General features: G+C 37.9%; 1 protein-coding gene across 3 annotated transcripts in view; it reads right to left on the bottom strand.

The window, feature by feature from the left end:
• Nucleotides 1-20,624, bottom strand: part of MTX2 (metaxin 2) — a 76,195-nt gene that overhangs the window by 50,277 nt on the left and 5,294 nt on the right. The window lies entirely within an intron of this gene.

Below are 20,624 nucleotides of genomic sequence, written 5' to 3' on the forward strand. Positions count from 1 at the left end.
AAGGAGTAAGAAACACATGTAACCTGTCTCCAAATTTGGATGTCTTTCTGCCAAAGGTGTAAATGCAAATACTACTAATATATTAAAATGCTCAAAGAACATCTGGCAGCTCTTAAACATGGACAAGTTGCTGCAAGACACACAGAGAAAAGGAAATAAATTTACTAGTTTGACATAAATACTATACTGATGATCTCAGTGATATCAACATAGCCACTAAGTTCAAAACCTGGTAAGTTTTAGGAAGTTATGATATGAAGCCTTCATTTAAAACAGATTTTCAAGATATTTAGACTTAAATATAATGACGTGTAACCTTATCAAAACTAGAATTTTAAGAACTATTAAACCTGCAATTCAATTTTCAAATTATAGTACAATTCAAAGATAACACTATATCCCAGATAATACTGATCATGAAATGATTAAATGACAATGTCCCTGAGGCACTGTCTCTTAGGGGATGTTTAATGATACTACAGAGGATGTGTAAGCAGGAAGTGACTCTTCACCTAACAGGAGTTTAAACCATTCTCCATAATAAAAGCTATATATGACAAACCCACAACAAACATTATCCTCAATGGTGAAAAATTGAAAGCATTTCCTCTAAAGTCAGGAACAAGACAAGGGTGCCCACTTTCACCATTACTATTCAACATAGTTTTGGAAGTTTTGGCCACAGCAATCAGAGCAGAAAAAGAAATAAAAGGAATCCAAATTGGAAAAGAAGAAGTAAAACTCTCACTATGTGCAGATGACATGATCCTCTACATAGAAAACCCTAAAGACTCCACCAGAAAATTACTAGAACTAATCAATGATTATAGTAAAGTTGCAGGATATAAAATCAACACACAGAAATCCCTTGCATTCCTATACACTAATAATGAGAAAACAGAAAGAGAAATTAAGGAAACAATTCCATTCACCATTGCAATGGAAAGAATAAAATACTTAGGAATATATCTACTTAAGAAACTAAAGACCTATATATTGAAAACTATAAAACACTGGTGAAAGAAATCAAAGAGGACACTAACAGACGGAGAAATATACCATGTTCATGGATTGGAAGAATCAATATAGTGAAAATGAGTATACTACCCAAAGCAATTTATAGATTCAATGCAATCCCTATCAAGCTACCAACGGTATTCTTCACAGAGCTAGAACAAATAATTTCCTAATTTGTATGGAAATACAAAAAACCTCGAATAGCCAAAGCTATCTTGAGAAAGAAGAATGGAACTGGAGGAATCAACCTACCTGACTTCAGGCTCTACTACAAAGCCACAGTTATCAAGACAGTATGATACTGGCACAAAGACAGAAATATAGATCAATGGAACAAAACAGAAAGCCCAGAGATAAATCCACACACATATGGACACCTTATCTTTGACAAAGGAGGCAAGAACATACAATGGATTAAAGACAATCTCTTTAACAAGTGGTGCTGGGAAATCTGGTCAACCACTTGTAAAAGAATGAAACTAGAACACTTTCTAACACCATACACAAAAATAAACTCAAAATGGATTAAAGATCTAAACGTAAGACCAGAAACTATAAAACTCCTAGAGGAGAACATAGGCAAAACACTCTCTGACATACATCACAGCAGGATCCTCTATGACCCACCTCCCAGAATATTGGAAATAAAAGCAAAAATAAACAAATGGGACCTAATTAAACTTAAAAGCTTCTGCACATCAAAGGAAACTATTAGCAAGGTGAAAAGACAGCCTTCAGAATGGGAGAAAATAATAGCAAATGAAGCAACTGACAAACAACTAATCTCAAAAATATACAAGCAACTCCTCCAGCTCAACTCCAGAAAAATAAATGACCCAATCAAAAAATGGGCCAAAGAACTAAATAGACATTTCTCCAAAGAAGACATACAGATGGCTAACAAACACATGAAAAGATGCTCAACATCACTCATTATCAGAGAAATGCAAATCAAAACCACTATGAGGTACCATTTCACGCCAGTCAGAATGGCTGCGATCCAAAAGTCTACAAGCAATAAATGTTGGAAAGGGTGTGGAGAAAAGGGAACCCTCTTACACCGTTGGTGGGAATGCAAACTAGTACAGCCACTATGGAGAACAGTGTGGAGATTCCTTAAAAAACTGGAAATAAAACTACCTTATGATCCAGCAATCCCACTGCTGGGCATACACACTGAGGAAACCAGAAGGGAAAGAGACACGTGTGCCCCAGTGTTCATCGCAGCACTGTTTATAATAGCCAGGACATGGAAGCAACCTAGATGTCCATCAGCAGAGGAATGGAAAAGAAAGCTGTGGTACATATACACAATGGAGTATTATTCAGCCATTAAAAAGAATACATTTGAATCAGTTCTAATGAGGTGGATGAAACTGGAGCCTATTATACAGAGTGAAGTAAGCCAGAAAGAAAAACACCAATACAGTATACTAACGCATATATATGGAACTTAGAAAGATGATAACAATAACCCTGTGTACGAGACAGCAAAAGAGACACTGATGTATAGAACAGTCTTATGGACTCTGTGGGAGAGGGAGAGGGTGGGAAGATTTGGGAGAATGGCATTGAAGCAGGTATAATATCATGTATGAAACAAGTCGCCAGTCCAGGTTCGATGCACGATACTGGATGTTTGGGGCTGGTGCACTGGGACGACCCAGAGGGATGGTATGGGGAGGGAGGAGGGAGGAGGGTTCAGGATGGGGAACACATGTATACCTGTGGCGGATTCATTTTGATATTTGGCAAAACTAACATCAAACTGTAAAGTTTAAAAATAAAATAAAATTTAAAAATAATAATAATAATAAAAAGAAACAGTTGTAATAATTTTTTAAAAAATTAAATAAATAAATAAATAAAACCATTCTCCAATCACCTCAACAGTCAGAGATCAATGTTCAACATGTGGGAAAGTGGTCCATGTATTTTACAACTCAGGGAATAGAGCCAATACTTTATAATAATTATTAGTGGAGTACAACCTTTAAAAATTGTGAATCACTATGTTGTATACCTATAACTTATACAGTATTGCACATCAACTATATTTCAATTTTTAAGAAAATTTAAAAAGAATGGAGAGGTGTAATGTCATGCTGTCATTTCCATAAACCTAAAAAAATACTGACAGGTAGTATTCTGTAACACAGTGGTAAGGTTACTCTCTTAGTCCATTTGGGCTACTATAACAAAATACCATAGACTGAGTGGCTCACAAACAACAGAAATTTATTTCTCACAGTTCTGGAAGCTCAAAGTCCAAAATCAGGGTGCCGGCACGGTTGGGTTCAGGTTAGAGACTTCTTCCAGGTCACTGACTACTGACTTACTGCCAGGTCCTCACATGGTGGAAGGGGCGAGGGAGCTCTCTGGGATCTCTTTTATAATAGCACTAATTCCTAATCACCTTCCAATGGCCCCATATTCTAATAACATCACCTTGGGGATTAGGATTTCAACACATGAGTAGGGGGAAGGGGGACACGTTCATAGGAACCACTTAAAAAATAAACTGCAAGGAAGTACAGATAAAAAATTAAAGACTACCTTAAATTGAAATAAGGGCCCTGAAGCAAGAAGCAGACATTCTAAGACAGACTGGAGAAGTGTAAGATAAATACAGAGGGACTGCTGCTGCTGCTAAGTCGCTTCAGTCGTGTCCGACTCTGTGCAACCCCACAGACGAAAGCCCACCAGGCTCCCCCGTCCCTGGGATTCTCCAGGCAAGAACACTGGAGTGCGTTGCCATTTCCTGCTCCAATGCATGAAAGTGAAAAGTGAAAGGGAAGTCGCTCAGTCGTGTCCGACTCTTAGTGACCCCATGGACTGCAGCCTACCAGGCTCCTCCATCCATGGGACTTTCCAGGCAAGAGTACTGGAGTAGGGTGCCATTGCCTTCTCCAACAAAGGGACTGCCAAACTCTAAAAGAAGATTCACACTAGAACCATTTCCTTGGCTTGATCCATCAGTCCTTAAGGAGAAAAAACTTGTTGACTGACATCAAAATTCACTGAATATTCTTTATTGCTTGTTGTATATATGCAGTAAACTGTATGTAGCTTTCATTTTAGAAAGTAAATTTAGCCACATTCTACAAATCTGTTTTATCAGTCATTCAACATATATTCACAGAACACACACACATATTTTATATATATACTTATATATATAAAAAATATACCCCCCCCAAATATAATGTACCAGGCACCAGTCTAAGAACTTAAGGATAAAATTATAAAGAAAACCAAGTACCTGCCTTTAAGGTACTTAGACTTTAGTGGTACCATATGGCCCATCTCCATATTTTTTATAATACTCGAGCCCATTTGAAGATAACAATAAGGACTACCTGATATGGCTCAGTGATAAAGAATATACCTGCTAATGCAGGAGTTGCAGGAGACACGGGTTCGATCCCTGGGTTGGAAAGATTCCAACCTGAAGGAGGAAATGGCAACCCACTTCAGTATTCTTGCCAGGATAATCCCATGGACAGAGGAGCCTGGCAGGCTACAGTCTGTGGGGGTCACAGAGTCGAACACAACTGAGCAACTGAGCATGCATGCACACATGATACACTCATAACAAGCCTTAATTCTATCAACATGTTACAGACAACTAAGAACTACATGCAACAGTGCACAATCTCCAGAATGCCAAAGGAACGCCAACTTACTGAGCCCACAGCAGATAAATCATCAGTCTCACCAACCCATCATCAATATCTCCAACCACCTACTCATTTGTAACAAAGTGGTAAACAAAAGACTAAAAACACTCAAAGTGAGGATATATGACTGAGTGATACATTAGATAAATGGGTTCTAATACCCTGCCTTTCAGGAAGCAGAGGAAGAAAATCAAAACTGATTAAAAATTCAGGAAAACTAATAAGGGGCAGAACTTCCTCCTTACAACCAAAATGGGGGCCCAAATGAAACTAGAGAACAGTAAAAATCTCCTTCTGGTCAAAATCTACCTAGAAAGAGAACAAGACGGCAGAGGAGTAGGTGGACGTGGAGCACATCTCTCTCCACGGATACATCAGGAATATATCTTCAGACACAGAAGTGCATGCAGAATGCCGGGTGAGAGCGGACAGGAGTACCTGACCAGTGGAAAAGAATATATGGAACCATGCAAAACTCGGTAGGATGAAGGAACTAGGGGGAAAAACAGGAGTGTTAGAAGGACTGGACCTGCCCTCGGCAGGTGGGGGAACTGAAGCAGGGGTCCAATCCCCACATCGGGGCAATTGTCTAAGTCAGAGGAGAAACATTTGAGGCTGAGAGTGAAACAGCTGATCTGTGGTAGCCTAAATGGAATGAGAATCAGACAGTCCTTGCTGCAGCCACACATACCCCGCACAGGGACGCAAGTCCTCTAGAAAGCGCAGCAGCTGGGAGCTGGAGTTTAGGAACTGTGGAGCAATCCCAGGGTGAGGGCTGCTGTTGGCTGCGAAGAGACGGGATCGAGGGGGTATGAGGGAGGAGATTATGGTGGGAAATGCCTGTAGAGGAAAGCCAGGCAGCCATGGAAGCAAGGCAATACTGCTGAGTCATGTGTAGGGGTTAAGCCATCACCATAGCCTCTCTCACCCCACACACCAGCATCAGCACCTGAACAATAGAGAGGCTGACCCATCAAATGCCTGATGCACTGAACTACAGGGTAGGACCCCGCCCAGGGTGCCCCTTTAAGTGACTGACACATGGATCTACAGAGTAGGACCCCAACCAGGGGGCCCTTCTATGTGCCCAATGCACCAAACAACAGAGAAGGACCCCAGGCAAGGGAGCCCTCTCAGTGCCTGAACAGGCAGAGCTACATAGAAAGACTGGCCAAAGAGGCCTTCTGATTGCCAACTACAAGAGGCTCAAAAAAACTCTGATAGGGCCATAACTCCTGCAGCGGAGGCAGTCTGTGTCCCTGCACACTTGGCATCGCCAGAGTCCCCGCAAGCCAAGCAGCTGCACCACCTTCACACTCAACTCTCACTGGGGCAGAGCTGCCACAGGCAAAAAAAGTCTTGCATCTATGCGCACAGCGTCGCTTCAGTAGTGTCCGACTCTGCAACCCTGCAGACTGTGGCCTGCCAGACTTCTCTGTCAGGGAGCGGGGTTCTCCAGGCAAGAATTCTGGAACATATGGGCCAATACTGCATACCCTTCTAGAGCACTGTATTCCCTTCTGCTCTAGCCGCCAACTCCTCTGAGTACCTGATGCCGTCAGAACCCCTGCAACCCAAGCAGCTGCACCACCTCAACTGGCCCTCACAGGGGCAAACCCAAGTCCTCCAGGGCAGCCTCAGGAGCAAATCCCAGTGGACAACCCACACGCAGAGGTGGAAATAAAACCACAATTGAAACCCAGGGGCAGTGTGGCTAAGGAAGAAGAACCAAAACCTTCCCACCAACTGTACAAGCTGCAGATTAAATCCACACAATCAACTAGGCAGACTCTGTGTCTATGGAATATATAAAAGGTCATTGAGAGCTCCCACAAAAGAGAACACACTAGTTCTGACAGCTGTGGACACTGGAGGCAAGAACACACAGGAGCAGGACCAGATTAGAATCTGAGCTGCCCCCACAGCAGGTCTGGAGATGAGCACAGTGTTGGAGGGCATCCTAGGGAGGTGAGGTGGACTGTGACTCCCAGCAAGGGAAAGGACTCTGACAGCAGTGACTCAAGAAAAACATTTATTGTTCTTAACATAAGAGTTTTGATTTGTTCTCTAGATTCTTTTGGATTTTTTTCCTTTTTTTCACCCACTTTGTTGTAGTTGTCGATTTTATTGGCATTATGAAATCTAATTAAGCTTTTGTGCTTTTTTATGTCACATTTTTTTATAGTTGTTATAAACCTTTGCCTCTCTGTTGAGCTTTTGCATTTCTGCAGAGTTTTCCTTTTTTCTCTTTTTTTAAATTTAATTTTTAAAAACTATTATGTTTTCTACATTTATTCCTTTGTTTGCTTTTCCTACTGTCCTTTTCCCCTTGCAGTTAATCCTTAATGTGTATAAATCTTCTTTATCTATCTATATTTAACTTTGCATATCTATTCTTTCTTTCCTCAACATATTTGTTAGTTTTATTTTCATTGCTTTATTCCCCGATTGGCACCTTGCTTTAGTTTTGTTTTCCAGTTTGTGCTTTAGTTTTGTTTTGGTAGATAAAATTTTTGGTTTCCTTTGTTCACCAGGTCAATCTATTGAACTTTATTTTTGCTGAACTGTTTTCATTTTGCTTATGGGTGCATATGTATATGCATATATTCAGTCACACCTTTTATTGTTGTTATAAACCTTTGCCTCAAAGCTGGGCTTTTGCAGTTCTGTGGAGTTTTCCTTTTTTTCCCTTTTTTCTTTCTTCATTCATTTTCTATTTTCTCTTTTTTATAATTTTAATTTTTAATATTTTTAAACCTATTGTAATTTTTCTACTTTTATCTCTTTGTTTACCTTTCCTACTGTTCTTTTCCCATTGCAGTTAATCTTTAATGCATATAAACCTCCTTCATCTACCTCTATTTAACTTTGCATATCTATTCTTTCTTTTCTTTCTTTCCTCTCAACATATTTGTTAGTTTTATTTTCATTGCATTATTCCCCAATTGGCACCTTGCTTTAGTTTTGTTTTCCAGTTTTTGCTTTAGTTAGTTTTGTCTGGGAGATATAATTTTTGGTTTCCTTTGTTTGCTGGGTCAATCTGTTGTACTTTATTTTTCTTGGACTGTTTTGATTTTGCTTATGGGTGTATATGTATATGTGTATATTCAGTCACAATTTTTACTGATGTTATAAACCTCTGCCTCTACATTGGGCTTTTACAGTTCTATGGAGTTTTCCTTTTTTTTCTTTTCCTTTTTTCTTTCTTCTTCCTTTTTTTTCTTTCTTTTCTTTTTTATAATTTTAATTTTTAATTTTTTAAAATATTTTTTTAATTTTTAATTTTTTTTACATTTATTCCCTTCTTTGCCTTTCCTACTGTTCTTTTCTCCTAGCAGTTAATCTTTAATGTATATAAACCTTCTTCATCTACTTCTATTTAACTTTGCATATCTATTCTTTCTTAGAAAACTTCAATCTTCCAAGACTCAATCAAGTTCAGTTCAGTTCAGTCGCTCAGTCGTATCCGACTCTTTGCAATCCCATGAACCGCAGCGTGCCTCTCTGTCCATCACCAACACAGGCCTCCCTGTCCATCACCAACTCCTGGAATCCACCCAAACCCATGTCCATTGAGTCAGTGACATCATCCAACCATCTCATTCTCTGTCGTCCCCTTCTCCTCCTGCCCTCAATCTTTCCCAGCATCAGGGTCTTTTCAGATGAGTCAGCTCTTCGCATCAGGTGGCCCAAGTATTGGAGTTTCAGCTTCAACATCAGTCCCTCGAATGAACACCCAGGACTGAACTCCTTTAGGATGGACTGGTTGGATCTCCCTGCAGTCCAAGGGACTCTCAAGAGCCTTCTCCAACACCACAGTTCAAATGCTTCAATTCTTCTGCGCTCAGCTTTCCCAAGAAGAAATAGAAGTTATGAACACTCCAATTACAAGCACTGAAATTGAAGCTGTAATCAAAAATCTCCCAAAAAACAAAAGCCCAGGACCAGATGGCTTCACAGGAGAATTCTATCAAACATTTAAAGAGCTAATGCCTATCCTTCTAAAACTCTTTTTCAAAATTACAGAGGAAGGAACACTTCCAAACTCATTCTACAAGGCCACTATCACCCTGATACCAAAACCAGACAAAAACAACACAAAAAAAGAAAACTACAGGCCAATATCACTGATGAACATAGATGCAAAAATCCTCAACAAAATTTTAGCAAACAGAATTCAGCAACACATCAAAAAGCTCATACACCATGATCAAGTTGGGTGTATTCCAGGGATGCAAGGATTCTTCAATATACGCAAATCAATCAATGTGATACACCATATTAACAAATTGAAAGACAAACATCTTTCAATTTGTTAATTTGATAATCTCAATAGATGCAGAAAAAGCCGTTGACAAAATTCAGCACCCATTTATGATTAAAACTCTTTAAAAAAATGGGCATAGAAGGAACCTCTCAACATAGTAAAGGCCATATATGATAAGCCTACAGCAAACATTATTCTCAATGGTGAAAAACTGAAAGCATTTCCCCTAAGATCAGGAACAAGACAAGGGTATCTGCTTTTGCCACTATTATTCAACATAGTTCTGGAAGTCCTAGCTACAGCAATCAGAGAAGAAAAAGAAATAAAAGGAATCCAGATCAGAAAAGAAGTAAAGGTCTCACTGTTTGCAGATGACACGATACTGTACATAGAAAACCTTAAAGATAGTATCAGAAAATACTAGAGCTAATCAGTGAATTTAGCAAGGTTGCAGGATACAAAATCAACACACAGAAATCACTTGCATTTCTATACACTAACAATGAAAAATCAGAAAGAGAAATTAAGGAATCAATCCCATCCACCACTGCAACAAAAAGTATTAAATACCGAGGAATAAACTTACCTAAGGAGACAAAAGAACTGTACACAGAAAATTATAACATACTAATGAAAGAAATCAAAGACGACATAAACAGATGGAGAGATATTCCATGTTCCTGGGTAGGAAGAAGCAATACTGTGAAAATGACTATATTGCCAAATGCAATCAACAGAGTCAATGTGATCCCTATCAAATTACCAATGGCATTTTTCACAGAACTAGAAAACAATTTCACAATTCCTATGGAAACACAAAAGACTCCAAATAGCCAAAGAAGTCTTGAGAAAGAAGAATAGAGAAGGAGGAATCAACCTTCCTGACTTCAGATTATACTACAAAGCTACAGTCATCATGCCAGTATGGCACTAGCACAGAAACAGAAATATAGACCAATGGAACAAGACAGAAAGCCCTGAAATAAACCCATGCACTTATGGGTACCTTATTTTTGACAAAGGAGACAAGAATATGCAATGGGGCAAAGACAGCCTCTTCAATAAATGGTGCTGAGAAAACTGGACAGCTACATGTAAAAGAATGAAAGTAGAACACTTCCTAACACCATACACAAAGATAAACTCAGAATGGATTAAAGACCTAAATTTAAGACCAGAAACTTTAAAACTCTTAGAGGAAAACATAGGCAGAACACTCGGTGACATAAATTTAAGCAAGATCCTCTACGACCCACCTTCTAGAGTAATGGAAATAAATACAAAAGTATAAGTATAAAAGTAAAGTATAAGTATAAAAGTATAAACAAGCGGGACCTGATTAAACTTAAAAGCTTTTGCACAGCAAGGGAAACTATAAGCAAGGTGAAAAGACAACCCTCAGAATGGGAGAAAACAATAGCAAATGAAACAACTGACAAAGGATTAATTTCTAAAATATACAAGCAGTCATACAACTCAATGCCAGAAAAATCAAACAACCCAATCAAAAAGTGGGGAAAAGACCTAACAGACATTTCTCCAAAGAAGACATCCAGATGGCTAACAAACACATGAAAAGATGCTCAACATCACTCATTGTTAGAGAAATGCAAATCAAAACTACAATGAGATATCACCTTATACCAGTCAGAATGGCCATCATCAAAAAGTCTACTAACAATAAATGCTGGAGAGAGTGTGGAGAAAAGGGAACACTCTTGCACTGCTGGTGGGAATGTAAATTGATACAGCCACTATGGAAGACGGAATGGAGACTCCTTAAAAAACTAAGAATAAAATCACCGTATGACCCAGCAATCTCACTCCTAGGCATATACCCTGAGGGAACCAAAATTGAAAAAGACACATGTATCCCATTGTTCACTGCAGCACTATTTACAACAGCTAGAACATGGAGGCAACCTAGATGTTCATCACCAGATAAATGGATAAAGAAGTATGGTACATATACACAATGGAATGTTACTCAGCCATAAAAAGAAATGCATTTGAGTCAGTTCTAATGAGGTGGATGAACCTGGAATCTATTATACAGAGTGAAATGAGTCAGAAAGAGAAAGATAAATATCTTATTCTAACACATATATACAGGATCTAGAAGAATGGTACTGAAGAACTTATTTACAGGGCAGCAATAGAGAAACAGACATAGAGAACAGACTTATGAACATGGGACAGGGGAGGAGAGGGTGAGATGGATGGAAAGAGTAACACGGAAACTTACATTACCGTATGTAAAACAGATAGCCAACGGGGACTTGCTGTATGGCTCAGGAAACTCACACAGGGGCTCTGTATCAACCTAGTGGGGTGGGATGGGGAGGAAGATGGGAGGGAGGTTCAAAAGGGAGGGGATATATGTATACCTATGGCTGATTCATGCTGAGGTTTGACAGAAAACAACTAAATTCTGTAAAGCAATTATCGTTCAATAAAAAAATAAATTAAAAAAAATTAGACTTCTACTTTCGCAGATGATGATGGTAGTGGTGGTGGCGTGGTGGTGACAGCAGTTAAGATTCCTCAGGAACTTTACAGCTAATATCTATACATTTTAACATGCTTACAACTCATAATAAAGATGACAACTCAGTCTTTTCAATGAGCATAGGATATGAATAGATATTTCTCCATGAATGGCCAACAAGCACATGAAAAAATCCTCAATATCATGAGTCACTAGGGAGACACAATTCAAAACCAAGGAGATGCCACTTCAGAGCCACTAAAATGACTATAATTAACAAGACAGACAGTAAAAAATATTTAAAGGCTATGGAGCATTTGGAATTCTCACACAGTGCTGGTAGGGATATAAAATGTTTAGTGGTTTCTGAAAACTACCATTATGATTCAGAATTCCACTCTTAGGATTTCACCCATGTGAAATGGGAAAACATCTTCACATACAGATTTGTACAAGAAAGTTCACAGCAGCATTATTCATAATAATCAAATGGTGGAAGCAACCTCAATGACCATCAGCTGATGAGTAAACAAAATGTGGTATATCCATACCATAGAACACTATTTGGCAATAAAAAAGAATCAAGTAGAATACCTGATAGATGCAACATAGATGAATTTCAAAAGCATTATTCCCAGTGAAAAAAGCCATGCTAAAGAATACACATTGTATGATTCCATTTATACAAGATATTCAGAAGAGGCAAATCTACAGACAGAAAGTAGGTTAGTGGTAGACTAGGCGGGCCTGGGAAGAGAAATGATTGTATATAGGCAAGAAATTTCTTTTGGGGGTGAAGAAAATGTTTGTCCTACAACTGGATTATGGTAACAATTACATCTCTATAAATATACTAAATTTTTTTTTAATTTTACATTTAAAAAGGTATATAAATTATAGATCATAAATAGATCTTAAAACACTTCTTGCATTTATTGTGCACTTAACTGCTTGACATAGAAACCGTTTCACAACATTATGAGGTGCATGTGTGCTAAGTTGCTTCAGTCGTGTCTGATTCTTCGCAACACTATGGACTGTAGCCCACCAGGCTCCTCTATCCACGAGATTTTCCAGGCAAGAGTACTGGAGTGGGGTGCCATTGCCTTCTCCGTTGATGAGGTAGACACTACTATTACTATCCCTATTTTACTGTAAGAAAACTAAGGCACATCCATAAATAATTTGCCGAAGTCATAGTGCTAATCAGTGACAAGGGCTAGGGTTTGTCAGATAGTGGCTCCAGCGTCAATGAACACACAACTGTGTTAGCTAACCTCTTACAGAACCCACAAATAAACATACTTGGGTAATAATTATTATAACTAATTATAATTAAAGCAATTATAATCATTCTACAACAATGGTTCTCAACCCTTAATATATAAGAATCCCCTAAAAAACTTCATAAAAATGTATTTCCATCAAACCCTAAACTCAGAGATTCTGATACTGTAGAAATGAAGGCCAAGAATCCAAACTTGCTACAGGCATGCCCAGTAAATCTGATGAAGATGGTCTGTGACCACAAAAAAAAAAAAAAAAAAAAAGACTATCCAGAGGGCATGGAGTACACCTGAAATAAGAGTAAGTTCTTTTTACCCCTTTCATTCATTTGCCTCATTAAAGACTGGCAGTAAGGATCTGTGTAGATTAATTTTATTCAAGAAGATTTTTGCCCATCTTATTCTACTTAAGTATTTGTGGATATGGCTTACAGCCATGTTTTAAAACATGCTTTAGTTAACATGTTGCAACTTTACAGTGTTCCAGAATAAGCTTTTAAGATTAATGAACTGAGGCCGCACTTGTTCTGGAAACAGAAAGTGGTTAAATGATAGTTTTTCCATTAGATGTAATCAATAAGGAAAGTAAAATTAAGTTAGTAGTTATGAGATTTGAACGTGAGCCATTTGAACCTATCTATTTGAAACTAGAGATCAATTTCAAAAAGTTACTCAAGGATCAATTTCATAAAACAGACAAATTTCTGGAGGTTAACAAGGGTGAAGAAAACAAATTCATAGCATCATCAAGCCAATAACCCAGACTACAGTGAATACAAGCTAAAACTGAAAACGTTCCATTCTTATTCAGTAAGGATTCATATGTCATCCTCTCAAAGGGTTATGTTTAGACTCTGTCTCATTATAAAAATGATCCATCATTTTTCATTAATTTCCAATAAAAAGCTGGCCAACTCCAAGTGACTATGAATAGATATGAACCATGTAGCTAGGGCTCAAAATGTGAATTTTGTTTTTAAAAATGGTAATCTGGAATTCATAAAAGAGGAAACACTGACACCATGTCTAAGCTTTTCTCAGAAACAAAGATGAATATGTGATCAATAGCAGAGCTATACAAAAACAGCTGGTTTAGATTAAAAGCGCAATATCTGGCCAAAAAACTGAGAAAAGACAAACAGTCCCACACAAATATAAGACCTCAACACTGCTAACAATGTTAACCTTCAAGATTTAATGGTTTTCTCAATCTAATCCTAGTAAATGGAAAATAAATGTCCCTTCAACTAAGAAGCAATCCTCCCCACCACTGTAAACTCATTACAATCATTGTAATAATAGAATCTGCTATTTTAAGTATCTACTATGTTCTAATACTAGACACAGATTCACTTTCTATCAAGCTAGGTAACCAGAGAACTCTCTATTTCTCCTGCCTCACTCCTCTCTGGTAGCCATGAGACAAATGATTCCCTACAGAGGATTTGATCTGTTGTTATATCTCCAGAAATCCTAGCAGAATTGCAAGATTCCCCAAGAACAACAAAAACAAAAAGACAAAATAAACAGGAATTAAGATAATACAGCCTAACCATCACAGAATCCCTTCATGAACAGGAACACAGGGAAAGAAAATCCTCAGAGAGGCAGAAAAAAATATATTAAAGCCTTTAACTGAACTACCACAGGTTATTAAACTTGCAAAATGTACCAAGGACTATGATAAATAGACAAAGATTAATATAAAACTGCCACTGCTCTCTAGGATCTAATTTTGTTGAGTAGGTGGGGGGCACAGAACAGGGGGAGTGAGAAGAGGTGACTGAGATACACATAAGCATTTACAATACAATAAACCAATACAGGTGGGGTGGGGGGAAAACACAGGTCTCGAAGTGAGACATGGCTGGGTTCCCCTCCCAATTCTACAACTTATCGCCTAAGTGACCTAGGCCTAGTTGTGTAATCTTTCTTGCCTCATTTTCTTCATCTGTAAAAAGAGGAAAATGACCCACCTTGTAAGGGCGTTGGAAGAATAAAACTAGATAAACTATGTAAATGCCATATACAATCTCTAAGCTCACAGAATGTATTCAGTAACATTAATACAAGCATCAGACCAGAGGTTTGTATAAAGCACTATAGGAATCTTCTTGAAAAAACAACAACCTGCTTGAGGAAGACAGGAAAGAATTCACAAGAGGAGATGAAATCTGAACTGAGTAAAAACACAAATAATAATAATCACAAGTGCGCCAGACAGAGGGTGAGGGTGCAGGGAGAGGAGTTCAGATGTTCTCTAAATATCTAACACCCCTAACTCGGTTTGAGAGAAGAGAGGTAAAAGACTCAGTAGAGACTTCCTAAATTAGCATCTGTATTATAGGACATACCACTTTGTATTCAAATTATCGGTTTTGGTGGATGCGTCCCACACAAGGATGTTAAGTTCATCAAAAGCAACAACTGTTCCCCAGTTTTGTACCCCAGCACCTAGCAGAGCACCCAGCACAAACTAGATACTCAGCCTAAAAATATATTCTATGGAAAATACAAGCAGGTCTTTTGCTATCTAAAGCCTAAAAGATAACTGACGGCAAAAAATTGCTGTAAGTCTGGAAATAAAATCATCTAACCAAATTAACATCTCAGGTTAAGTCATGAAGTAACTTCTTCAGCTTATAAAAGTTCTTAGAGATAAAAATATATAATCAGCACAAAAACAGAGCTAAGTGTATAAGCATAATGAAATGCTTTTTATGGTTTCTATTTTGCTAAAGCAGTTACAGTTAATGGGACTTGCCATGACAAAATGATTGTTTTTATGAAAAGAACCTTCTTTATTACTAACCAATCAAATTTCATTTTTATTACTGATGTAGAAAAGTTCAAAACCATGATTCATTTATAAAGCGTACAAAAATAAGAAAAGTGTTCAAGAATAGAGCACAGGATCATTTACAAAGCAATAAAAAATTAAACATGCATTTCTCTTACTGCCAAGGCAGATACTTCTACACATAAATGTCTGTAGCTAGATTTGCTGAATATAACTTCTGTCTTTGAACAAAAAATGAGAAGCCTGAATTTAATATCTCATCTCCAGTTGACATCTTTAGTCCATCTGATAACTGCTTATCAAGAAATATCAAAAATGTTTGAAAAATGTTAAGAAGTTTGATCATGTGTTCTTTCAATTTTCACTCAAATATGAAAGGCTTGAGCTAACATTAATAACTCAGAAGTTCTCACAGAAGAGAGACTGACAAATTGTATGGGGCACCAAAATCTCTTAAGCTAAAAATGAAAAGTCAAGTAATTTCAGAGTATAGATTGTTAATAAAGCATACAACAGAAGCAAAATTCATGTTATGCTTAATATGGACTATTACAAGGTCAAAAACAAGTCTCTCATGTGATCTTCACAGCATACCAAAGTTTTCTAAAATGAAACAAATTATTGGCTCTAAGAATTTGGTTTCCAACCTATTCATGAATACAAACATGATAAAAGAAAACAGATCACACTGATGTCAATAAATTGTGTTTTGCCTCTAATGTGAAGGATAACCTATTTTGTCTTTGTTTTTGCATCTGCCCCTTCAATATATACTTCACAGGTGCCAAGGTGATAAGCACTACAGTTTGAGACTATTTCTACAATGAACACAAATGAAAAAAGATTCTCTGCAATGTTATGGCCAATTCAGTAACTTCTTATTAATCCTTCAGTGCCTTCCCCAATACTGGAAAATCCTCAGAATGCAGTTTACAAATAACTAACAAACCTTTATTTTCAATAACAAAGAAATTTAATGTATTTTTTCAAATATCTGTTGCAATGATTATTAGATATTCGATATACAGATATAAGAGCCCTGACTATCATTTCTTTATTCTCAATAAACCTTGTAACCAACAGCATCACTTCTATTATACAAAGGACTTTTAACCCATAGTTTCCACTTCACTGAGCCTCTAGAATCCTCCTGAAATGCTCTAAGTCCAGATTTCCCAGTATTCATGTGAAAGAAAGATGGAATAAAAAAGTTCATTACTGATATAAAAACAAAATTTTTAAACATGTCTGTACTTATTACACTTAACTTCATGTTTACATAAGGATGTCATGGAACTGTAAAACTACTTTCCGAGATGATAAACATTACCATAAAGTAATGTTACTGCTAGAAGGAAATTATTAACATATTTAAATAATCAAACACCTGCATACCCACAATGAGATAAATGAAATATCCCAAGTCTTCTTTTTCATCCTTTACGTACTTTACGGAGCTTCTAAATAAAGAACAGAACAGACACTGTCCTGATTTCAAAAGATTATTAACTGTGCTATGATGAAATTGACTAATATGCTTAAAATATATCAACACATCAGTGAAGTAATAGTCACTAACTCAGAAAAGATGGGATGGTATAGTTAATAAAAATAAAGACACTTCGGATATTTTGCTGTCCAAAATATTAAGAGGATATTACAATGGTAACATCCTCAAAGGCACCAGGAAAACAAAGTAATAACAGAAACTACCATGTACTAAACATACCATGTACCACCCTAAATGAGGTGCTTACCATACTTTATAAAATATACTGTCCCCCTCTGACAAATAAGGAAAGTGGCCTATTAAGGTCTGCCCAAGATTATTAAACAAAAGGCAGAACTGAGCTTAGAACTCAGTTCCATCTTACTCCAGTGCCCTTGTTTTTATACAAGTTTCAATTTCCTTATCCATAAAACAAAAACAACACCTAAAAGGATCAAATTGTTACTATCAGCAGCTATGTATTATCTAGCACAGTAGGTAAAAAATGGACCCTTACTCTTATCATCAACCAGATACATAACAACTAATTTTTTAAGGCTAAAACTTTTCAGCAAAACCTCATAAATAAACCACTACTGAAAAAGCCTCAGAGTATCTACACCTATGACCTATACTGAAGATTCAATTATATAATGAAGGTAAGAATGGCTGAAACTTATCAAAGGTATAATCTTGAAACAAATATCAGAATAATTTGTTATAGAAGTAACTTTAATAAATGTAATAACTGTTTACAGATGTTTTATATTATTGAAATAAATTATGTATTTTATCTAAAAGTAATTTTAAAAGTTTTACCAAACTTGTATTTTTACACAAGAGAACAGAGGCAAAGTACAGTGAGAGAGAAAAACTGATAGGTTAATGAGCCAAAAATAATATTCAGTTCAGTTCAGTTCAGTCACTCAGTTGTGTCCGACTCTTTGCGACCCCTTGAATCGCAGCACACCAGGCCTCCCTGTTCATCACCAACTCTCGGAGTTCACCCAAACTCATGTCCATCAAATCAGTGATGCCATCCAGCCATCTCATCCTCTGTTGTCCCCTTCTCCTCCTGCTCCCAATCCCTCCCAGCATCAGAGTCTTTTCCAATGAGTCAACTCTTCGCATGAAGTGGCCAAAGTATTGGAGTTTCAGCGTTAGCATCAGTCCTTCCAAAGAACACCCAGGACTGATCTCCTTTAGAATGGACTGGTTGGATCTCCTTGCAGTCCAAGGGACTCTCAAGAGTCTTCTCCAACACCACAGAAAATAACATTAATGAACACTTATTGAGCACTTACTATGTGCCAGACACAATGCCAAACATTTTCTATTTTTTATCCAATCTTTAAATAATCTACAATTATCTTTACCAATTTGCAAATAAGAAACCTGAAGCTTAAAAAGGCAAGTGACTTGCCTAAGGTCACACTTTTAGCAAGTAGCTGAATAAGAACCCAGGTCTGACTCTCACTTCCAAGTCCACAAGGAGAAAGCAAGGCGAAGGAAGTGATCAGCACTGTAGAAGATTCCCGCAGTTTAAATTTAGTATCTCTCTAGCTTTTTCCAAGTATCTGATGACAGTGTGGAACCCTAAAAGCTGGAGCAGAGATAGGTACATAGGTCTCTGTACTCTCCTGGTACAGAGATAGGCTAATGAGTCAGCCCTTTCCTATCACAATATTTCATCCTTTTGGCTACTACAGTGACCACGCCAAATGTGGTCACACAACCCAAATGCGAATACTGAATCATTCCTCAAGGTATGTTCATACCCAACTATCTGTAAAAACTAATTTTTTAACCTGAAACTCAAGTAATGTGTTGAAAATCTTGCCAGTTTAAAAAAAAAGCAAGTGAAAATTTAAAATACACAGGCTGTTATAAAAGATTCTGAAAACCATTCAATATCCAGACTATTTATCCTCCTTTTACAGTTCTTAATCTAGCACGTCCTTATCTAGAGATTCAAACTTTAGTTCAAAAATCGTGTTACCATTCCTTTAAATGTCACTAAGTTAAAAGAAAAATTCAAAATTCTCTCCTTAAAAAAATTATCCAAATAAACTATTCAGTTAGATACACAAATATGTATTTGCCAAGTACCATTTATATCAGCAAATTCATATACACCTGTGATGGCTCTGAAGTCCATTAAACTGGTGAGACTAAACTACCTTTGCCAGAATACCCTTTCTACTGCGTCTTACTAGGGTGAGCTACAAGGACATCCTCCAGCAGGTGTTGGGAACACAGAGGGAAGACAGCCACTTTGTAGCAAACACCTCCCAGTTATTCAAATACTACTCTAGGCAAGCTGGGAAGGAATTTTGCTGACATAATTAAAGCAAGCCCCAATGAGCTGACTTTATGTTAATCAAAAGGGAGATTATCCTGGGTGGGCCTAACTTACTAACAAACAAAGCTCAGGCTCTGCAAGCAGTTGCACATGCTCTCTGCTCTTGGAGCCCCTTCACAGCTATCTACATTGCGGCCTTAGCATCTGGTTGGCCAACCTCCACAAGAACATATGCCTGTGTGTGTGTCTCTGTGTGTCTATGTGTCTGTTTGTCTGTCTGTGTTTGTATGTGTGTCTCCCTATCCAAAGGGATCCCTATCCATTATCAGGCCTCCCTGTCCATCACCAACTCCCAGAGTTTACCCAAACTCATGTCCATTGAGTCGGTGATGCCATCCAACCATCTCATCCTCTATCATCCCCTTCTCTTCCTGTCTTCAATCTTTCCCAGCATCAGGGTCTTTTCAAATGAGTCAGCTTTTTGCATCAGGTGGCCAAAGGATTGGAGTTTTAGCTTCAGAATCAGTCCTTTCAATGAATATTCGGGACTGATTTCCTTTAGGATGGACTGGTTGGATCTCCTTGCAGTCCAAGGGACTCTCAAGAGTCTTCTCCAACACCACAGTTCAAAAGCATCAATTCTTCGGCGCTCAGCTTTCTTTATAGTCCAACTCTCACATCCATACATGACTACTGGAAAAACCATAGCCTTGACTAGACGGACCTTTGTTGGCAAAGGAATGTCTCTGCTTTTTAATATGCTGTCTAGGTTGGTCATAACTTTCTTTTCAAGGAATAAGCATCTTTTAATTTCATGGCTGCAATCACCATCTGCAGTGACTTGAAGGTGAAAGTGAAGTCGCTCAGTCGTGTCCGACTCTGCAACCCTGTGGACTGTAGCCTACCATGCTTCTCCGTCCATGGGATTTTCCAGGCAAGAATACTGAAGTGGGTTACCATTTCCTTCTCCAAGGGATCTTCCCGACCCAGGGATCGAACCCGGGTCTCCCAAATTGGAGGCAGACACTTTAACCTCTGAGCCACCAGGGAAGCCCCCAAAAATAAAGTCTGACACTGTTTCCACTGTTTCCCCAACTATTTGCCATGGAATGATGGGACCAGATGCCATGATCTTAGTTTTCTGAATGTTGAGCTTTAAGCCAACTTTTTCACTCTCCTCTTTCACTTGCATCAAGAGGCTTTTTAGTTCTTCTTCACTTTCTGCCATAAGGCTGGTGTCATCTGTTTACCTGAGGTTATTGATATTTCTCCCAGCAATCTAGATTCCAGCTTGT

This window comes from Bubalus kerabau, chromosome 3, assembly GCF_029407905.1.
Source record: "Bubalus kerabau isolate K-KA32 ecotype Philippines breed swamp buffalo chromosome 3, PCC_UOA_SB_1v2, whole genome shotgun sequence".
NCBI lineage: Eukaryota > Metazoa > Chordata > Mammalia > Artiodactyla > Bovidae > Bubalus > Bubalus kerabau.